The sequence below is a fragment of the Anser cygnoides genome, chromosome 4, assembly GCF_040182565.1.
Source record: "Anser cygnoides isolate HZ-2024a breed goose chromosome 4, Taihu_goose_T2T_genome, whole genome shotgun sequence".
Classification (NCBI taxonomy): Eukaryota; Metazoa; Chordata; class Aves; order Anseriformes; family Anatidae; genus Anser; species Anser cygnoides.
Window position 1 is genome coordinate 21,013,627 of NC_089876.1, and position 22,408 is coordinate 21,036,034.

The 22,408-nt window shown below is 35.0% G+C and overlaps 1 long non-coding RNA gene across 1 annotated transcript; it reads right to left on the reverse strand.

Moving 5' to 3' along the window:
- Positions 1 to 2,948: 2,948 nt before the first annotated feature.
- LOC106039098 (uncharacterized) lies at positions 2,949 to 22,363 on the reverse strand. The gene is made up of 4 exons (XR_010831529.1): positions 22,012 to 22,363; positions 9,814 to 9,921; positions 6,202 to 6,269; positions 2,949 to 4,511 (listed from the first exon to the last, which is right to left on the reverse strand). It is a non-coding gene; the product is annotated as an uncharacterized lncRNA (long non-coding RNA).
- Positions 22,364 to 22,408: the final 45 nt, after the last annotated feature.

Here is a 22,408-nt window from a genome sequence, read left to right on the forward strand (position 1 = left end):
CTGCTCTGGTGAGGCCGCACCTCGAGTACTGTGTTCAGTTTTGGGCCTCTCAGTACAAGAAGGACATCGAGGCCCTGGAATGTGTCCAGAGAAGGGCTACGAAGCTGGTGAAGTGCCTGGAGCACAAGTCCTGTGAGGAGTGGCTGAGGGAACTGGGGTAGTTTAGTCTGGAGAAGTGAAGTTTATCCAAAAGGAATGCAGTTCATGTTCTTCAATAATTCAAGGCAAGAATCAAAGCAGATACCAGAGCACAGCTTCTAGAGGCATTTAATACGTTGCCAGCAGCTGTCACAGCAGAGCACAAATGGACCACGAATCTCTGCTGAAGTGATGATGTGCTTAGTGATGATGAGGAGGAGGATGCTCAGGGGAGACCTTATTGCTCTCTACAACTACCTGAAAGGAAGCTGTGGTGAGCTGGGGTTTGGCCTTTTCTCACAGATAACTAGTGATAGGACTAGAGGGAATGGCCTCAAGTTGTGCCAGGGGAGGTTTAGGTTGGAAATTAGGAGAAATTTCTTCTCAGAAAGAGTAGTCAGGCATTGGAACGGGTTGCCCAGGGAAGTGGTGGAGTCACTGTCCCTGGGGGTGTTTAAGGAGAGGCTGGACCTGGTGCTTAGGGACATGGTTTAGTGGGTGACATTGGTGTCAGGGGGATGGTTGGACCAGATGATCTTGGAGGTCTCTTCCAACCTTATTCTATGATTCTATGATTCTATAAGATATGGAATATACCTTTTGTCAATTCAGGTCAGCTGTCCCAGCTTTGCCTCCTCCCATTTTCATGTGCATCTCAAGCCTCCTTGCTGGGGCTGGGGCAGAATAATGGGGAGCAGAGTTGGAAAAAAGAGAAAACCTTGATGCTGTGCAGCAGCAGCCAAAACACTGGTATGTTATCAACACTGATATACCCACAAATCCGAAACACAAGAACATTCAGGTTGCTATGAAAAATGTAACTGCATTCCAGACAGTCTCTGTACACCAGAGTCTGGATTACAAAGTTTGGATCTTTCTAGAAATCCTCCACATCACATTCTACGGGAAATATGGTACTTGTTATGTGTTTGGAATTCCTGGAGTCCATATCCACTCACAGATCATCTTGGTAGACTGGATTTCTGAGAAATATAGAGATTTTCCATAAGATGACTTATTCAGGAAACATATATGTAAAGCCAAAACATTCAAGTGAGGTAAGGGTACTGCCACATATCACAATCAATGAAAGACATGGCTCTACTAATCTGTACACCGATCAACAGAAATGGTTGGCAGATGAAGTATATTGCTCAAGTTAAAATGCACATCCTTTTTAAGTATAAGTGATTCTTTTCTTCTCCTCTAAAAATGATGATTCAAATTCTATAGGCCATAGAATATATACCTGTGTATAAAAATATGCGTATATATATAATATTGAGTACACACATTTAGTGTATTATTCATGTTGTATGTTGTTTGTGGGAAAGAATGGGTAAAGTAGCTTCCTAGAGAATTAACACTGAAAAAAATCTGTTGTTTTTTTTTTTTTATATTAATTTTTGTACATCACTGTAAATCAGAATAATGTTTTACTTTTTTCAAAGTAATTCTATCTGTTCATTTTTTGTATGTCTTCAGTTAAGGCATATTTTCTTTATCTAAATTTTGTTTAGATACTATAATGCAATTTTCAAATACTTCAGATAATAGGGGAAATAATGCAGAATTTATTATTTCATTTCATTTATTTTATTTTTGTCTGGCTTTATCCTTGTAGCACTAGAAACCAACATCATGGATCTTGAGCTATTTCCAAGAAGAGGAGTATTTTAACATAGCTGTGTGATCAGGAGAAGTTGCAGGTTTTAAGATCCTTGAAAATTCATCATTAATCATCAGTTCTAATTTTTTTTGTTTCAGTGCAGCATATAATTTATTTTAAAAGACATTGAAAATTTTAATTCTACAGCATATTATAAGCTTACTTTCTAAATAACATAACCATTCTTAAGTTCCTTTTATACATGTCTTTATGTACAGAAGTACATATTAAACATCAGTATCAAAAGCAGGAGTCTTGTATTATCTCATGGAAGTTTGGATATTTCTTCAGAGGTAATTTTCAATTTCTTGGTGATTACATTTTGCAACAGCAGATTTTATGCTGTGCTTGTCTGAAGACAGTGTTAATTTTGCTAAAGACAGGGATAAAAAGCTAGATTTTTCATCTTTTATTCGGATAATTCTGTGTTTTGGCCCAAAGTTGAACTTTGGCCACAAAAATATATGTCTTTGCTGGTATATTAGAGTTCCTGACTGATATGATTCCTGAAATTGAGTTTCTGTAGCTTTATTGATCAGAAATTAGTCCAATTTTTGCAACACTTCCAGTAGACGTAGATGTCTCATACGACTTCATAAACACCAGCTCCCCTTTTCTTGGGCAGTACAGAGAAATGTATTTAAATATTTTATGTGGTGTTACAATTTCTCCACTAAATTGAAGAATAGCCTTAAGCATATGCCTAAACATATTGTCATCTTTGCAGTAGCTTTCATCACTTTCTTACACATTAAGATGAACATAAATGGGTCTTTTGGGGATGCACTCTAAAGTCCTCCATGTTTCATCTCTGAACCTGTGTAGTGTAGGAAACACATGAAAACCATGCATATAAAGTAACAAAAAATGATGGACACGATTAATATATTTTAATCTTGAAGTGAGAAGGAAAACAGATAACACATTACAAATCTAGTTTGAACTGAAATGAAAAAAATATTTTCTCTGTAACAATTTGTTCGGGTGCTTAGCTACTTGGTTTCATCCATCTATTTCCTGTAAACCCATTTGTGTGTTAAATGCAGTATATTGGATCAAGGATAATCTCTCATAATATTCATGGTCTGTAAGGGTTCATTCATAAAGTACATTGTGGTGAAGAACTCAGATGAAATACTCTATTTTTGGTTCTGATATGATCTGATTCTACAGGAAATATGCCTTAGAGCTTAGAGGAGGCTTAAGTGTATAAATGGATCCCTATTACTTTTTTGTTTGTTGAGAAAAAGGAACAAAACTGTTTCTTATAAGGCTGCTTTAAGTTTTATCCAGAACAAAGTACTGCTGCCACCAAGTTTGGTTTACAAAAAAAAAAAAAAAAAAAAAAAAAAAAAAGGAAGATTTTACACATCAATGTTTCAGATATTTACTAATCTCACTGGGAAATTTCCAGTCCTCTCTAATCTTCAATCCTCTTTCTACATTTCTTTCCTAATTCCTTCACCTTCCTTTTGACTATGAAGAACAATATGTCCACACAGCCTAACTATCAGTAAAACAGCAAATATTCTTTCCAGACTCACATTCACAGAAAACAAAAAAGAGAAGGAGATGATAGAAAGCTAATGAATTTAATTTTCTTTCCTCTGTCAAGGAGGTGATGTAATGCTCTCTTATTGATGGGTTATATGAGATAATTTTTCTGTATACAGACACCTGCATATCTACAACCTCACAAGACACCTGGTCCAGAAAGATAATAGTTCCTTCTTTAATTTGTTCAAAAATCTACATATTTTTGAAGAAGTTCACTTCTATGTTTTTCTGAATTGCCAAACAACACAATATGATTAAGATTTTTCTCTTTCTTTTCATATACCCCTCATTTTCTCCTGTTATTCTCATTCCTACATGCTTTTTCACCCAAAATGTTCTCCTTTCCTACTTTCCCTATATCCTTAATAAAAAAAAAAAATCTGTGCACTATCCCATTATTTCAGACACTTTTATTCAATACTTTTATTTCTCTATTTTAATCAAATTTTCTTGTCCCTTGCTTATTTGCTTCCCTGACTGTCAGCTGTAAAACCAAGCCCAGGTTCAGCTGTAAACCAAGTTCAGTTGAACAAAAATCACATCCTCTTCTATTAAAAAAACAACTACTTTATTACATAATCAAACCTTTCTTGTGAAACTTTAAAAAACAACAGATAGTTGTTGCTGACTACTGAAAGGACAAATCTTGTCCTCTGTTGTGTTAAGTATGTGAAAGTAGTTATTGATAATCAAAGTTCACCCTAGTGAATGTTCAAATGAAAAGAAAGTGGTCCACAGATACTTTTGAAAAATACCCTGCAAATAAAAACACTAATGTATTTGCTACTAGCACCTTGGAGAGAATTTGTTTAACACCAGAAGTTTAATGACTACCCTGTTCTAAGAAAGTATTGTGGACTGATGCTTTGAAACTGGCTTCATAATCGGTCAGAACACATTTGAAGAGGATTTTATTTACAAGGTTTAACCATCAATCTTGGCTTAAATCTGTAATCTCTGGTGGGTTGGTCATTTCTCCAGCAAAGAATTTCAGCACCAGCTGTTCAACGTTTGCCAAAGCTCTGTAAATTGATTGATCTCTCGCAGTTCACACCCTCAGGACATAGTTGGTCTATTGGTCCCTATATGTGACAATAAACGGATAAATCATGTCTTGGTTTCACACATTTTGGCATCCCAGCATGCACTGGAAGAAGAACAAGTGAAAGAATCTGGTTATTTATTAAAAAATAAATAAACAAAAAAAAATCCTGCAGATATTGACAATATCACTAACATTTTCAAAAAAAAAAAAAAAAAAAAGAGCAGCTTTGAATTCCTAATTCCTGAAGTGTAGAAAAAATATAATGTATTTTCTTACTATTTAACTTATCTTTGCCATATGAAATAAAAATTTATGTAGGATTCTTCCATTCTTGGTAGCACAAATGTTTTACGGAGCTAAAAGTGTTTTACATCCCTAAACCTTTCATTAAAAATCATCAGCAAAGTTAATAAGACGACTGTATTTCCCCATATTTAGAAACTGTTTGTTAACTTCTTCAACGTCAGAGAATTTTACCAGATGGCTTGGTTAGAGACAACAACAATTTTTGAATGGTTTCAGATATATTGGGAAGAGTATTACTCAGAATGTTCTTGCAGTCCATCTTCCTCAAAAAGAATTTATAGTTTCTGAAAAAGTTCTTTTTCTTTCTAAAATCATTTTCTGAGTGTTTTTTTTATAAAGGTTTATATTAAAAATTTCAGTAGTATTTTTCAATCTATCTGAAATAAAAAGTCACATAATATATTTCTGTGTTTCCAAAACAAACAATCAAACAACAAAAAAGAATAAAAGAACAAAACCTTTCAGAGAAAGAATTCTATGTAGCACCAAAAGGGGGAAAAAAGAAAGAAAAAAAAAAAAAACCTTCTTGAGGAAAGTGTAGAAGATGTAAACTTTAGAACGGGTAATGATACATTGCCATATGGTCAAAATTAGCTAGGAATGAGATAAAAATCAGCTAGACCAGATTAAAAAGAGGAAGCATTCCTTTCAGTGATCTGAAAATGCTAGGGCATGGAAAGGGCTTTACTTGATACCATTAAAAGAATCTTGTTTTCCTTCAGTCTCTCAAAGGAGAGAAAGCATAACAAAAGATTTAACAGTTTTCTAAATTGTGAATGTTAATGAAATAAAGATAACACAGCTGTTGCCATCAGATTAATGTCACATTAGTTCCAATTATGTGGAAATACCTAAACAAAGAACTGAAGATGATAGCCAATAGATTCAGCAGATTCCTGTTTATCAACTAGCTAATACATATATTTTTGACTCAGATTGTTCAGATACAAGGAAAAAAGAAAGATAAAATGTAAGAACACTTCTAAGTGACCATTACACGTTTAGACTCAATCCATTGCTACTGACATGAATAGCCAAATGTAGTGACAGGAAAATATTGTCTAAGAAAAGGAAACTAGCTCTCTCCTCTTTCCAGAGGACTGCAACATCTAATAGTGAAGCTCTAGACAAACATTTTTGAAAGGCAAGCTAGAGAACAGATGCTTAAAGGTCCTCTCAGCTTCCTGTTCCCTTGAAAAGCTTTTGCCATCCTCATACATTGCAATTGAATGTCAGAGATCTCTGAAGGGAAACATTTTTTTTAATACTTAAACCAAAGTTTCACAGTTCCCTTTCTGCAGAAGGCTGAATCCTTGAATCAGCATATCTTGCCTTAATCTATTATGCTTATTTTCAGGTGGAAGAGAAAAAGAACATGAATAGGGGAAAGGAATGACCTAAATTAAGGCAGAATGTTTTTAAAGTTGACTAGCTACATAGAAAATTTTGTCTGGAAGGATTTTAAGTGGGAAAAAAGAAGACTTACAGTCAGGTGTGCTTAGGTAGAACATATTTTCAATCCAGATGAGTGATTTAGAAAGATTAAAGAGAGACCTGAAAAAGATGATAGTACTTTTAAAACATGCTTCTTATTCAAAGAGTGCTTTCATAAGAGGAGTATTACCAACCACAATTTTTATTTCAGTTACAATATCTTTTCAACATGGATATGAGCACAAAGATCAGTGTTTACTGGTAGGAGAGGAAATGATTACAACTAAAGCTGATGTGTTGGGTTGAAATGACTGATTTGCAAGCTAATGCAAAAGACAACTGAATAAAAGTCTGTTATACTAGGAATAATTTTTTTATTTTTTTATTTTGTTTACCCTAAAGGTAAGTAAATAGCTGAGTTTCAAGGTCAAGGTGTTCTGTTTAAAAATTAATATATAAATGCATTCAGAAATCAGTTCTATATATGAATGGAAGCTTACCTTTTAAATTGTGCTTGCACAAATTCAATTGCAAGATTATTATACTTTATTTGTGCTAGTGTAACCAGCTGTTCCAACACTTAATACTGTTTCAAAAGCCAAGTCTGACACTTTGCTGCTTCAGCATCTCTAAACCGTGTTCTCTGAAGGAGTTTCCTTAAGTGCCTTCTCATAAAACTTAATTACAATTTAAAAGGAAGGCAAGGGCCTCTCTACCTACCGTCTAAACTGTTGACTTAAAAATAATTATCATGGTGTGGCTAATATTAAGTATTCCAAAATAGGAAATCACCAGGATTTCACTTTTCTAAGCATCACTGCATTCTCTCAGAGACAACAATGTGCAAATACTTTGATCAGCACTCTAGCAAAACATTTTTTTCTGAATACTGTTACCCCAATAGTCATTGCAATGAGGAAAAGAAAGATGATGCAAGAAGCAATTTTGGATCCAAATTCTTGGCTCCTCTCGTGTCCTTGTGATAGAAAACAGTGATTCTTTCTGTGAAAGGGAGATTCTTCATCTTTACAGAAGCTATTCATCTGGTGATAGGTAGGGAAAAATACTACAGCCATCTGTCCCTCACTCCTTCCCCCCCTCCTCCCCCCCTTCTTACTAAAAAAAAAAAAGTCCTTTTCTCAACCTACAAGTTCTTACATTTTCTTTTCAAGTTTCTCCTCCAAACTACCTTGGGGATGTGAACGAACAGTTGTCTGATGTTTAGCTGCCTGTTGGGTTAAGCCAAAAAATCAAGTACATTTTTGTTTTGAACCAGCACATTAAAAAAATGATCTCTTTTAAGCAATACAAATTATTCTGGAGCTTATATTTGGCTACACAAAATCCTGTCAATATAAACTTCTTATAATACTGAAACACTGATTTTTTTTTCAAGTATGTCATTAATACAAATTAAAAATAAAAAAAATATATATATTTTTTTGAAATATTTGGTGTTCTGAAACTATAGTAAATGCTTGAAATGCATCTATTTTCCAGCTGCTGTACTTGCTTTTGGTATTTATATTTGAAATATTTCTCACAGGTAAATCTTGAACCTGTTACCAGTGGAACCTAAAGTTTTAACATTGGACATCTACTGCAAATATGTTCTACAGTTACTTGTTCTCATAGTATATTGGGTATTTTGTAATAAATATATTAAACTTACTAGCATTCATTCTTTAAATTTGATTGGTTCAGTTGTTTTTACACACAAGCTATAATATACAGAGATGCTTAGAAAGTTCATGAATTTACTTTTTTCTTTTGTACTCATTTCTATGTGCATTATTATTTGTAGTAGGGTCCAGTCTTGCAAAAGGTAATGTAAGTTATTACCTTTACATACAGGTTACAGTTATATTCATTAGGACTTTCATAATCTTAAAGTTCATATGCAGACATATATCTTACTGCATTACAGAATCACAGAATCATCCAGGTTGGAAGAGATCTCCAAGATCACCTAGTCCAACCTCTGACCTAATACTAACAAGTCCTTCACTAAACCATATCACTAAGCTCAACATCTAAACGTCTCTTAAAGAGCTCCAGGGATGGTGACTCAACCACTTCCCTAGGCAGCCCATGCCAATGCCTAACAACCCTTTCAGTAAAGAAGTTCTTAATATCCAACCTAAACCTCCCCTTTAGGGCAACTTTAGGCGCAAATTTAGCCCATTCCCCCTCATTCTATCACCAGGCACGTGGGAGAATAGACCAATCCCCACCTTGCTACAGTATTTTAAATTCTAATAAGTGTGTTTTTTTGCAAACATCTGTCAGATTCAGTCCTACTATCTCCAAAGTCAGAATAATCTCCCAGTGGGTTTAATCACTTAATCCATCCTTACAGACAAAAAAGAAAAGAAAAAAAAATCTTTATTTTACCATAAATACATTTTATTTGATGTGGCAATCAGTAAGGAAGAATATATTTACAATGGTCTAAACTGTCCTCCAGCTCAGATACGATTATACTAATTCATAACCAAGGAAAGCTCAAAGTAACCTTTGAATAACATTATTTTTATAAGTTAAAATTTCTAACTTGTTTTGAAGTTTTCCCAAATTTTCATGACAATGATAACATATCTATCATTTATTCATTCACTTGTGTTTTAGCTTAATTTATCTGTCTTGAAAGGTATCTGAAATACTATAAAACAGTAATTATTTTATACCATTTAAACTATAAAAGTTGGCAATATTCTAAATATTTTCTCAGGACTTGGAGTAATATCCAATGAAAATGAGTATCTAGGCCTCCTAAACAGGCAAGCAAAAAAATCATACAGCAACTAGATAGAATTGTTTCTTTGCTTCTTACATCTTAAGCAGAAATTGAATTGAAAGCTTCTACCTTAGATGATACAAGATACCCTGGAGGACATAGCAAAGATTGTACTAGGCAATGTAAATACCCAAAATAATTCTTTACGGTATTCTTATTGCCTCCACTAGGAAAAAAAAAAATGGAAATAGCAATTGTTTAGAGGTCAGTATATGAGTATACAATTCCAACACCTAACCCACCACTTTACCTTATACATATCAGAAATATTTAAGTTTTACCTGTATAGCAAGCAAAACTTTGTTCTTCCAATACTGAGCACAGCTATCTTTCTGCAGTGTTGTATATGATGCTTTATTCTGGAAAACTGTTCAATGTCTTCCATCAGGAGTAAAAGGTTCATTTCCCACTGAAATCACTTTTCAGAATCCAATGTATTGCAATATTTTTTCCCTAATATTCATTAAAACACAACTAGAAGAATACACCTAACCCATCATCTGGAAATTGTTTGGAATATTCTATTACTTACAAATTAGTTTTGGCAATGAATTAAGATAATACCAGTGTATTCCACTGAGGAGTATTCAGTGTGAGTTTTAACACAATTTTTAATAACTATTTGCAGTGAAGACTGTCAAGGTCACATAGGTTCTACATACTATAGATGTTTGCTCATCATATTTCATGACACAGGGCATTAATCAAGCTAGGCAGTGTATTCTCAGCCCATTCAATATGGCTTCAAAGTAAATGAAGCTCAGTTGTGTTTTTTTTTGTAAAGGACTCGTGGTCTTAAATGCAAGTGAACAATAGATTTATTTTTTTTTCTAACTAGTTACTGTATGACATTGTTAGGCAACTTACCACTAATTCATCCATCCATTTTCATTATGAATTATGTGAGTTAAGGAATGCAGATATCTTCATTTAGAACTGCAAACTAGGGAAGTTCTAGTAACTTCATAATAACCACTAAAAAGACAAAGAAATATTTTTTAATATTTTACTGAAATGCCCTTGCTTAGTTTAAATCTTTTCAAATGGTTAGGGTCTCATCAAATAAGTGTAAACAAATCTGTTGAAACATATTCGTATCAAAAAAAAATGCAAAAGCAAATAAAAGAAGGAATAAAATTCCTTCAAGTATAAGTTTTATAAAATATTTAGAAAAACAAAACAACATTTACATGTAGCCAGATCTCTGATGTCACAAGACAAATTACCACTACAGCAAATAGTGACACTTTAATTGCAGCAAGTGATCATTGTTTACCTCTGTTTACTCCATGACCCACCAAATATTGCCTATCATACTAGCTAACCAGTAACTAGCATTTAGCAAATATAAACGTGCTGTAATTTCTAACTAAGCTGTATCTGTTGTAATTTGTATTTCTAATGCAAAAATACTACCTCAGTATCTCTCCTCTTTTTATAAATGTAATTTATAACTAACTATGCAGGTAAGCAGTTTTATTAAACAGGAGCAGCTATGTTTCTGAACTCAAAACCAAAACAAAATAGATACACTGATATGTGGATATAGCTAAAATATTTAATTCTTTTGTAGACAATGCAAAGTGCTGTTACACACATAAATTAATATTTTACAGAAGAATGTGAGCAACATTATCACCAAAAGGACAACAGTTTTCCACACAGAAGGCATCCAAGTAACAGAAAGCTAGAAAACAAAGAATGGGAGAAATGCAAGGTACTGCAAAAGTATGTTTTGACTAATAAATGAAGATGACTGGCAAAAAAAAATCAAGAAAAACAGTATCAGAAGCTGATAATAAGGTCCTGTTTTTGAGAGGGGAACAAAGAGAATAAAAATATCAAACATGAACAGGAAAGATGGAAACACCAAGAGGTGTATTGCTATTGATGAATTTAGTAAAGTTCAGTTTTACAGTTTAAAACTGTCCTTAACACACCCTCAACTTCTAAGTAGTCCAAGCACAGCAAGCTCTAATATGCCATTTATGCAGCACAGCCCATGTAATTGGCTGGATTTGGATTGGGGATCTAATTCTTTTATTTGGGACTGCCTCTGGCCCCTTATTCACACATGCTCCAGGCCAGCTTTACTCCAAATATAAATAACTCAAAATCCTTGTCCCAATCCACCATCTTTATCAGATTTTCTTAAATTCTGCTGCTAGTGACATTAGCAGTAGAAACACTACCAGGAGAATAGGATAGTTCTATTCCTTGCCCTTTTTCTCATCTCTTTGGGAATGCCAGTGACCCTCATACATGCATTGTTCCTCAGCCCTGAAAATATGCACCGAAATACAACATTCCATATCAACAATAATATACTTGCTAACTTGGAAAGTCTATGAGCTTAACACAAGACTGATACATTTAGAACACAAAGAACAACATCAATGTAAAGAAAAGAAATTAAAAAGTTCAAAAAACTGTTCAGCTACCTGTCCACAAACCACTAAGTTTATGTGGTGAGACCCTAAGAGCAATATTAGTCCTCATTACTGGAGGTTGAAGGAAACCGAATCAGATTTTTTCCTTATCCTTTTTCTTAAAAATAGTCAAAGTAAATTTAAAGAGGTCATGAAGAGTTTGGTACACAGGTCAGACCTTTAGCAAGTCACAGCTCTTTCCCTAAGATGTAACACACAGGATTATTTTCAGTATGCTTCTAAATATCAAGATTTAAAAATAAATAAATAGATAAATAAATTATTCAGTTAAGTAAAGAAAAAATGAAAGTGATCTTGCAGCAGAGCTTTCAACTTTATCCTAACTATCTTGTGAAATATTGCAATTTCCTAGACATGGGTTAAAGTAATGATGGAGATTTTATTTACTTTTCTGCCCATTAGTAGAATATTTCCAAATTCCTCTAAACAAAACAATGCTAAAACACAAGAACTTATATTTCTTATACTACAGTGACTGTGTGTATTACTCTTTAAAGACAGTCATGCATCATCCAGAAGATTGTCTCAGTAAGAGATATAATGATTTAACTGATGAATACTTAAGAGAAAATAATCTCACAACTTATTTTATTTCTCTAATGAAAATTTTTGGAAAGGAAAAACAGTGACCAAGCAACCACATTTTCTTTTTACCCAATTGGAAAACTTTTTTTTCAAGTCCATTCATAGAAGCAAAGGAAATGAAAAGCAACATAATATATCTAGAGAGGAAGAATTTCTTTCAGATGGGCTTTTATCCAAAAGCCACTTCCTTAAACCAGACCATGGAAGAAAAAATAAAGGGGGGGGGGGGGGGGGGTATAGGGGGGAGGGATTAGTATCAGTTCTATCTCTTGGTAATTAAATTATTTTCATTTGCGTGTGTTGAGGGGGGAATGCCTTGATTCTAATTCCATTCCTTTAAGCAAAACATATTTGAATGTGTTGCACAAAACATAGTAGTATGAACAGTACATAATGAGAAAAATCAGAAGCAATCCGATATTACAAGCATACCACATCTCACCTAACAAGTAAAACATGTGGGTCCAAATCATTTGGATGCAGAATAAAATAAAATGAAATAAGTATCCTAGCTGAGAAACCTAACCACTTGTCAAACCACAAAAAAATCTCCTATTATAAGGATGTTTGTCATGAACTAACCTGGTGAAAAGGTGAATCTGCTGTGACTTCTGACCACCTATTTCTCTCTTGACTTCTTAGAGTTGCTTGATGGAGCTGGTTGCAGTAGCTGTTTCACCTCCCATGGGACTGTCTTGTTCGCTTTTTTGCCCAGCCTAACTTCAAAGTATATATTTTACATTCTTCCTGGTGCAATTCTGTCAACATGTGAATCTTAACCACCTGGTACTAGCTTTGGGATGGGCCATTTACTTCCATAATTTTTAAGCTGGCTGGCAGGATATAAAACTAAGTTAACTTTTACAATTTGTACTTCAAATCTATGTTTAGGTGCTTTTTATTGCCTTTCTGAGTGCATGAATGTAACATTTTTTTTCCACACTTTTTTTTTCCTCTTTTTAATTTCATGTGAAATTATGTAGAAAAATTCACACAATTCACAAATGCTTTTGAACACTACATAAAAGCATGTTTGTGAATAAAATGATTGGGGAAAAAAATGCCAAATAGCCAGTTTTAAAATGACTGTAAGGTACAATATTCATACATTCAACATTTTTATGGTTAATACTCATTAGAAAGTCAGCATTAAATAACTGATTTGATCATTCAATCAAACGAGCTCTCATGGACTCCGAGCATTTTTTCTGTATCTGTGTTAAACTTGTGAATCATGGCTATAGTAGCAACTTCCACATGAGTTTTCTTTGCTTATTTCTTTGTTGGGAAACTCACTGTAGTACAATGTTGAGCTGCTATTGCTGTCATGGTGCTTCACCACAGTTCAAATCTCCCAGCTTTCACATAATCCTAAATGTGGAATCCATTCTAAATAGAGCAAGCAAAACTATGAGGTAGGCAGGTATGTTGAACTTATGGATAGTTGGAACCAAAGCAATTCTGTGTTTTAACAATGACAATTACATATAAAATTATATGCACTTAGGCAATTTACTTAAATGGAAAATCTTAACACAACAATTTGTGATCTAGACCATTATGACTGTCATTTTGGTTTCACTTTTAGAAAATTATTTCATAAAATATATTGTGCCAAGAATGTTCTTAAAAAAGACAATTATTTTAAAAATCTGTTTGATATAATGATATTAACATATCAGTATATGTGGATAAAGATGTATACGCAAAAAAAAAAAAATATTATTAGATACCCTCAGAAATATTGAACAAATAAACAAAATTCAGACATAACTACCATCATTTTACTATCAGAGCTCAAAGAAGTGACTTTTATTGCTATGAAATTAGCTGTGTGAAGGGGAAAAAATCAGCTGTAAAACCAAATGTAATTATTTAGAGAATATCATTCAATGGAAGGTATCAAAAGTTTATAAAGGTCACATATAGAACTCTAAAGTAATTCTCATCAACAATGGGCTTCCATATCACTTCACTGGTTTACAGTTTTTTTTCAGGTTCTATAACAAGGAACTAAAGTTGTATAAGAAAGCTCTGATAAAACTATTTTGGAGATCAGAAATATTTAACTTTGTAAATGTATGTTAATGAAAAAATAATAATCACACATTCTTACAATGTGCTACTGTTTATCATAGCTATAGATTTTGAAATTCAATCAAGTAATCAGAAGACTGATTTTAAATATATATAAATATATGAAAGACTGAAGTAATTAAGATTACAAAGTAAATGTGGATTCCTCTGTTTGTAGAGGCAGTTGTAGCATGTTGTAATAAATATAGAATATGCGCAGACACAGCCTTACACAGTCTTATGGCATACCAGTAAACCTTTGTTTACACCTAGACAAACCACTTATTCTATAAGTGAAATGAAAGGTGCATTAATACAAAGAAAATATGTTTGTTTGTTTTTCCTTAGAAAAAAACTCTTAAGAGATAAAAGTTAAAATAAATAAATAAATAAATAAATAAATGTTGCAGGAACAACTCTCTGTTGTAGGAACTGAGCAAACACTTAACTGCACTGCCTTTAAATTCAGAGTTCATTATTTCAATATTTTGTGTCCACGTCACAAACAGCTGCAGGTGCCAAGTGGGAAACAACACAGTTCTAAATTTTCCTTTCTGGAAAGCCAGCTAGCTCATTTCAGATCCTAGACCAACATGCAGACAATTTGAAGGATTCAGAGACATTGGCAGAGACATTGGGTACACACATAGGAAGGGCTGTAAACATTCCCTAACTCTTGGATGACTGTCCTGGTTTCAGATAGGATAGAGTTATTTTTCCTCCTAGTAGCTGGTGTGGTGCTATGTTTGGGATTTAGGATGAGAGTAATGTTGATATCACACTGATGTTTCAATCATTGCAGAGCAGTGCTTACACTAAGCCAAGGACTTTTCAGCTTTTCATGCTATCCTGCCAGTGAGCAGGCTGGGGGTACATCAGGAACTGGGAGGACAAGGAACAAGGACAGCTGACCCAAACTGGCCAAAGGCGTATTCCATACCATCTGACGCCCTGCTGAACAATTAATAAGGGAGGGCTGGCTAGGGTGGGGGGGTGGCTGCACAGGGGTAGGCTAGGCATCGGTCAGTGGGTGGTGAGCAAGTGCATTGTGCACCACTTGTTTATACACATTATTAGTAGTAATACTATTATCATTATTATTATTATTTTCCTTTCTTTTCTGTCCTAATAAACTGTCTTTATCTCAACCCACAGACTTTCATTTCTTTCTAATTCTCTACCCCATCCCAGAGAGGGAGGGGAGAGGGTGAGTGAACGGCTGTGTGGTGCTTAGCTGCCGGCCGGGTTAAATCACAACAGTCCTTTTGGCGCCCAACATGGGGCTCAAAGGGTTGAGATAACGACAGATCTGACCACAGTGTGTTAAAACAAAATTGGTATTAGACCTGCTTAATAGTTGCTAGTCACAATGTTGACTGCTTTGATCTCAGGTCAGCTGTGCCTGTTTTCCAAATTGAGTTATATAGCACATTACTTACTGTATGTGTTTCCAGTCATGCTGTTTATCCTTTCCAGGAGCTGGTTTATTATTATTTTACTGTACTGTATAACACTGGCTTATGATATGACAAAATTGCTAGTCATGAGACTAACCTGGTATATGTACTCAGCACTGCCATCAACTCTATACTTTGGAAACCATATCTCAGAAACTACTAACAATTACACCTATTGCCTTTTTCCTTCAGGAAGCCAATCTATGGAGGGGACAGGGGGAGATATTTTTTCCTACTTGTTCACTCTCCCTTTCTCCTTCACCCCACTTTTCTCCTCCGGGCTAGTTACGATAGCTCTTCAAGATTTTGAATATCCTTGGGATGTTCAGACCAGCATGTTGTTATTGTTATGTCTCCTGAATGCACTTCAAATTTTGTTTAAGGTTAAACAACTACTCAGGAATGCCATCCAGAGATCTGTCCTGAGGCAGGATAGTTGAGTGGCAGGGAGTGTGGGAGGATATGGGCAGGCATCTAGAGCAGTGGGCACCTCCAGTGCTTTGGAAATTCACCCCTGAACAGCTGCAAAATGCTAAAAAAAATGGTAGAATGCTTGAAAAAGGGGTGTCATCACTCTGGCAATTCCAAAGAGATACACAAACCACTGCAACGTGCTGGGGTCTGGCCTACGCCTATCAAGCTGCAATTAATGCCACTATAAGCCTAGTGAAAAACCCTGCGGCCACTCCAACTCCTGTAACAGGCCCAATGGCCACTCCAACCCCTGCAGCCACTCCAACCCCTAGGATGGTCCCTGCGGCCATTCCAGCCCCTGTGGCCACTCCAAGCCCTATAACAGGCCCAGCAGCCACTGCACCCCCAGCTGCCACTCCAACCCCTGTGACAGGCCCTGCAGCTGGGTCAGGGAAAAAAACTGTAGCAGTGCAAGTTGCTCCTGTAACCAATATGAAACAATGGATGAGAAAGTCACATCGTTTAGAACACAGAAGAACTCCTACTCAGACTGGGGAGGAAGACGACGACGAGATAGGCTACTCCACAGTGGGTGGGCCATCACCCAAAGGGGAAGATGAAGAGGAAGATATCATAAAAGCATCAATAACTACACGAGGCCTATCCCAGCATGAGCTACAAGATATGCGAAAGGATTTTGGTCGTTGTCCAACTGAGCACCTTGTCACTTGGCTGCTCCAGTGCAGGGACACCTGAGCCAATTGTGTGGAATTAGAGGGCAGGGAAGCCAGGCATCTGGGATCCCTTGCTAGGAATGCAGGCATTAACAAAGCAATTGGAAATGGAGCACAAATCTTCACCCTCTGGAGGCATCTCCTGTCAGGTGTGAAGGAAAGGTATCCCTTCAAGGAAGATCTTGTATGTCAACCAGGCATAATGGACTACCATGGAGAAGGGAATCCAGTACCTGAGGGAATTAGCTGTACGGGAGGTGATTTATGAGGACCTAGACAGTGACCAGCTATTCAAAGATCCAGATGAAGTCAAGTGTACATGACCCATGTGGCAGAAGTTTGTACGGAGTGCTCCATCATCATATGCCAACTAATTGGCAATAATGGCCTGGAAAGACCATGAGGAACCCACGGTGGATGAGTTGGCTAAACAACTTTGGCGGTACGAAGAATGTCTCTCTTCTTCCCTAGAGGCCTGCGTCTCGGCTGTGGAAAAACTTTCTGAAGAGTTTCACCAACTAAAAGATAATACTTTAGAGAAACTTTCTGAAGTTTCCAACCAACTTAGAGAGAATTCACTGTATCATGACAGCAATTAAAAAAAAAAAAAAAAACAGCTGGGGAAGATACATCAGGATATAACAGTCTCTTCTCTGTGTCCACCCAAGAAGGGACACAGTTTAGTGGGTGATTCTTAGAGGTCTTTTCCAACCTCAATGATTCTGGGGAGGCAGGGGTGGGGGGGTGGGGTTGAAAAAAAAAAGGGAAAATGGTACTGGGCTGACTAGGAAGTGTAGCAAACTAGAATCTGATGCTTCTGTGTTAATAGTGGATCAGAGAGCATAAGAAAACAATACACAGTCATACAGATGACACATTGTTAAAGACAAAATGGCTAAATTGAATTCTGTATTTAAAAAATAAATAAAAAAGGCTAAATTTAATCCTGTATTAAAATAATAATAATAATAATAAAGTCTAGATTTATCTATTTGTTTATGATTCTGTGAGTTTATGATTCTGTGAGTGGAATATATTGGCAGGAATTCAGATGAAGCAGCCTTTTATAGAGGTTTTAATGCTTTTTCAGTGAATTTGGGATCCTCAGGTTTTGCTCCTAGAGTGTTGGGATTTCTCTAGATCTACTGCAGGCGAAACAAACTAAAACCATAAGAATCAAAAGAAACGAAGAAAATGAAAACCTGATGACAGCTTCATCATTTGTCTTTGGCCAGATTCCACAAAGATGTAAGACCATCCAAATCATCATGACCAATGGGAAGGAAAACGTTTAAAACTTCTGTTCCACATGAAATAACAGGAGAGCAAAATATCCTCTCTCCTACCAAAACAAATACTATAATAAACTCAAAAAAAGGAACAAAAAATGAAACAAACAAAAAGTTTTGTTTTCTTACAAATAATTAAATGGGAATCTGAAATCTATATTTAAGTCCTACAATCTGCTGCCTTGAATTGTTTTCCTTTTTATCAGCCGTAAGTCACAAAGCAATACTGCCATCCACACACACAGAGCAGGAATCCAATAACTTGACATATGGTGGCAAGCTCATTTTCTCTCCCTTTTAGAGTACTGTGTCACCCATTAAGGTTGTAGAACTACACTGGAAGATGAAATTCAACACTCAAATACTCAATAAAGATCAAGAAAATATAATTTTATTATTTTTTAAATAATACATTTAAGTCAGGTCCATAAGACTTTTTCCAAGGCATGATTCATAGTTGCTGAATGTTTGTGACTGTTAATGCTTATGATTATCCATGTGTACTTAGCAGTACACTTGTTAGTGATATACTTCATTCTGTTTCTATTTGGGTACTTGGGATAATCTCATTCTTCCTATATGACACTTTGATTTCCTTCTCTGCACAGATAACATCTCCTATGAATGCGTTGCCAGCAGACTTTTAGTGCATCTTTATTATTTGTGTAAAGACTGACAAAAACATTCAGTGAAATTATTCACACTTATTTCCAAAGCTATAAAGCTGCATTAACATCCCTTTCCCTTTGTCAATTAAGAAATGTAACATTCCTTCTTCTGCAATAATTTAATCCCCCAAATCAAATTGGTTAGAGGAAATTAGATACTGACTAAAATCTGTACACTGATGCCATTTTGTCCTTCCATGGAAAGACACCACTATCCTTCATATGTGTATGACATAATTTATTCTCTTCCTGTGCTTAGTCAGACAATAATTCTGGAACTCTGAAACTATTTACCAGCAGTAAAAATTGTTATTATCTAAAACCATTCTGTTAACATTTTTTTTCTTCCCAAAAACATCAGTAAGGTATTTACTGCAATTGCAAATAATAAAGGTCCCGCTAGTCCTGTTGTAAATCATTATTATCATTCAGTTGCATGCAATCTTGATTAATGCAGAATCCATTCTATTCACGTAGCTGAGGTACACATGAAAACTAAATTTTACAAAATTTCTAACTTTATTAAAAAATAAAAACTTTCTCAGCCTGTAATGTCTGTTCTACGAGTCTCTTTATTCAAATGGAAATTGAGATATGATAGACCAGTAATTTCTAGAAGATATAACTAAGATTAAAACTGTTTGCACAGAATCCTATGTCACAAACCATTCAGGCTACCAAAATAAAAACAAAAATAATAATAATTTAAAACAGAAAAACCACATCTTGACTGACTGTTGCAAACTTATTAAAGGATTATGTGAATGGTTCTAGATCTTCTAATTTTTTTCTACTACATCGTAATGAAAATATGGCGTATTTATTTTTCTTCATAGCAAACCTTGTGAGGAAAATTAGTTCTGCATGTCAAAAATCTTTTGGAACTTTCGATCAGAATTACACGTTTCAACACTATAAAAATTTTTTTTTTTTTTGATGCTCTGAAATGACCCAAATAAGGTAGGTTTCAGTAAACTCAACATTAAATGCAATTCTTTCTTCATGGAGTAGGTAGAATCTCATGGAAGTTTTAGGATTGCAGTCTGACACCTTTTATTTTCACAGTGGTTTCATTTGATCCATGGTTGCTTTATACTTTTACAATAGTACACTAAACATAGGAAATCTGAGAGCAGGTGTCTACCAGACCAAAGCAAAAGGAGAAGCCCTAACTAAAGCTCTCCTATGGCAACAGTCCAGGAAGTGAACTCATTGCAACATTCTGTAGAAGTGATTAAAAGGAAAATATTATGCATATATTTAATTGAATTGAATTTCTACTAAATTCCTGAGTCCATAACATTTTTTCTTGTTTCCTTTTCCTAAAGAATATACATTGTGCCATGAACAAAAGTCCAGTTTACAGAAGCTTCATTTCTTCCGTTGGACTTTTAAGTTACGTTTCCTCCGTAACATTTTTTCATCTTTCTCATAGTTACTCGTGTTGTCTTCAACATCTGTATTTATATTCACATTTGAAAAACTGGACAATTGGAGAAAAAAGGTGCTCCCTTTGTTACTTCCATGATTTGTATCAGACCTTGTTAGCTCAAAAGGCAAATATACCACAAGACAGTAGTTTTATTTTCTGCAAATTAATAAGGGATCAATTAAAATCAAACTCTGCAGGAAGACCTCCAACTTTTTCTTCTTTTTTTTTTTTTTTTAAGAAAAAAACTTCTAATTGCTCCCTCTTTCTTTCCTACTGCTTTTATTGATATATTTATTAGGAGCAAATGTATATTTGAACACAAGCATAGAGATTCATGAAATGTCTCTTGAATAGTTTAATGAATACCAAGATTATGTTTGCAATTCCAAATCATACAAGATTAATTAGACTTGCCCTCCTTGTATTTTCTAGATTATTTACTCAGGTTTATAACTATGCCAGAAATAAATGAATAGGTATATTTTTTGGACAATAACTACATTTCCTTTTTTGCCAGAGAAAATGTGAGAGATCAAGGTGAAAAAAAAAAATTAGTCAGAAGCCATTCTGAGGGGATTCATCTGCAGGGAAAAAAAAAACAAATATGGCTACGTGGCATTAAATTATTTTAAATTATTATATTTAAAAAAAAAATAATTTCTCATTGATCCAATATGGTATCATAGAACTCAGGAGGTCAGCAGCCATATACATGGGTGCATAGCTAACCACCTCATCAAAACAGTAATGACATATAAGTCTCCTTTTGAAAGTTTAATTTCTTTCTGAAAACAAGAACATAGAGTAGTGTGACTCAATTTTTCCCCCATTTGAGTAGTCCTTTGAAATTCAAATCTTTAATGAAAAAAAAAAGGGGGGGGGGGTAGATGATCCCAAAAAGTAGCATTTGGTAAATGCCATTTTTGCTTAAAGAAACAAATTTATTCTTGTATTTTAGAATTCAGAATATTACACATCTAAAATAACAAGATGAAAATTGTTATATATTATACGAGACTGTCTAGCTTTTCCTTTAATACACTTGTGGACATAATAGGAAGTAATGGGGTTATTCACAGCTGCTATTTTAATTATTTGCCTAAATTAAAGGCTTATTCTTCCTACATTCTCTCTACATAGTAATCCTGGTTAACCAAGGCAAGAAGCACTACCAGGATGAGGCAAAAAAAAAAAAAAAAAAGTGTGAGAGAGAGAGAGAGAGAGAGAGATCATAGAAAACATACATAAATTAAGTTATAAAGTAGATTATAGGGACACACACTACAAGCAAGGAAGGGGGTTGTGTTATAGGAGTGGGTTGCGCTTGATGCCTATGCAGGGCTGGCAGCTGGAGCACAGGGCAAGGTAGGTCTGGGTTAAGCAATCACCCAGGTAGTCCACCTACAGGCATTCAGGATTTGGTTTAACTCTTTCAGGAGAGGTGAATTTATCCTTTCTTTATTAATCACACTAAGTATTTGTGGAAAATAGGCCATTGACTTACTACCCTAAAATAACATATCTAAAGTTGATGATGTGAGTATCCCAACAGAGATGCAAAGCCAAAAGGTCTGTATTTTATATCTAAACTATATTTCAGTCTTAAATGATTAATTAAACAAACTACAAGTGCTTTTAAAGCTAATACAAACAGTTCCTCTTTATTTAACATTTTGTTTATGAAGTTATGGAAGCCAACTACTTAATTTCTCAGAGCGGTCACTCTACAGGCATACATTTACACTCACAATTCTGGCAAAACACCAAGCACAATAGGAAGAAAAAAAAACTGTTATAATCTAATTAAAATCTATAATGTCTTATCAAAATACAAACAATGCCAACACACACAGTCAAAACTAGTACAGAAAAACTCTAGTATCATTATCACAGTATCCTTAAAATTGTTCTGTAAGAAGACTTGATAATATTTGCTCTTTCCCTTTAGCACTATATTTACCTCTCCATTGTGTCTCTGGGTCCTGAGGATTGATAGCACCAGTTTTCCTCACACAGGGAAATGGTGGAAGGTTATCAGCATCCTAAGTTTTTTATTGGAGGTGTTCACAGACCTGCTGCTGAAACAGGTGAGGCACTAGTCACCCAGCCACTTGCTTTCAAACAAGCTAACTCAGCTGGAGACATGGGAAGCCTGAGACCTTGCAATACTGATCCTGAGACCTTGCAATGCCAGATCAGTGTAAAACCCACAGCTCCTTATTAGTAATGAAAAAATCATATTATCAAGTACGTAATGAAGCATCATCTTGCTTTGATCTATCTGAGTGGTGGGATCTTTTTTCCAAAAAAAAAAAAAAAAGTAATAAAAAAATACTTTAGTCCTGTGGTTACAGGTG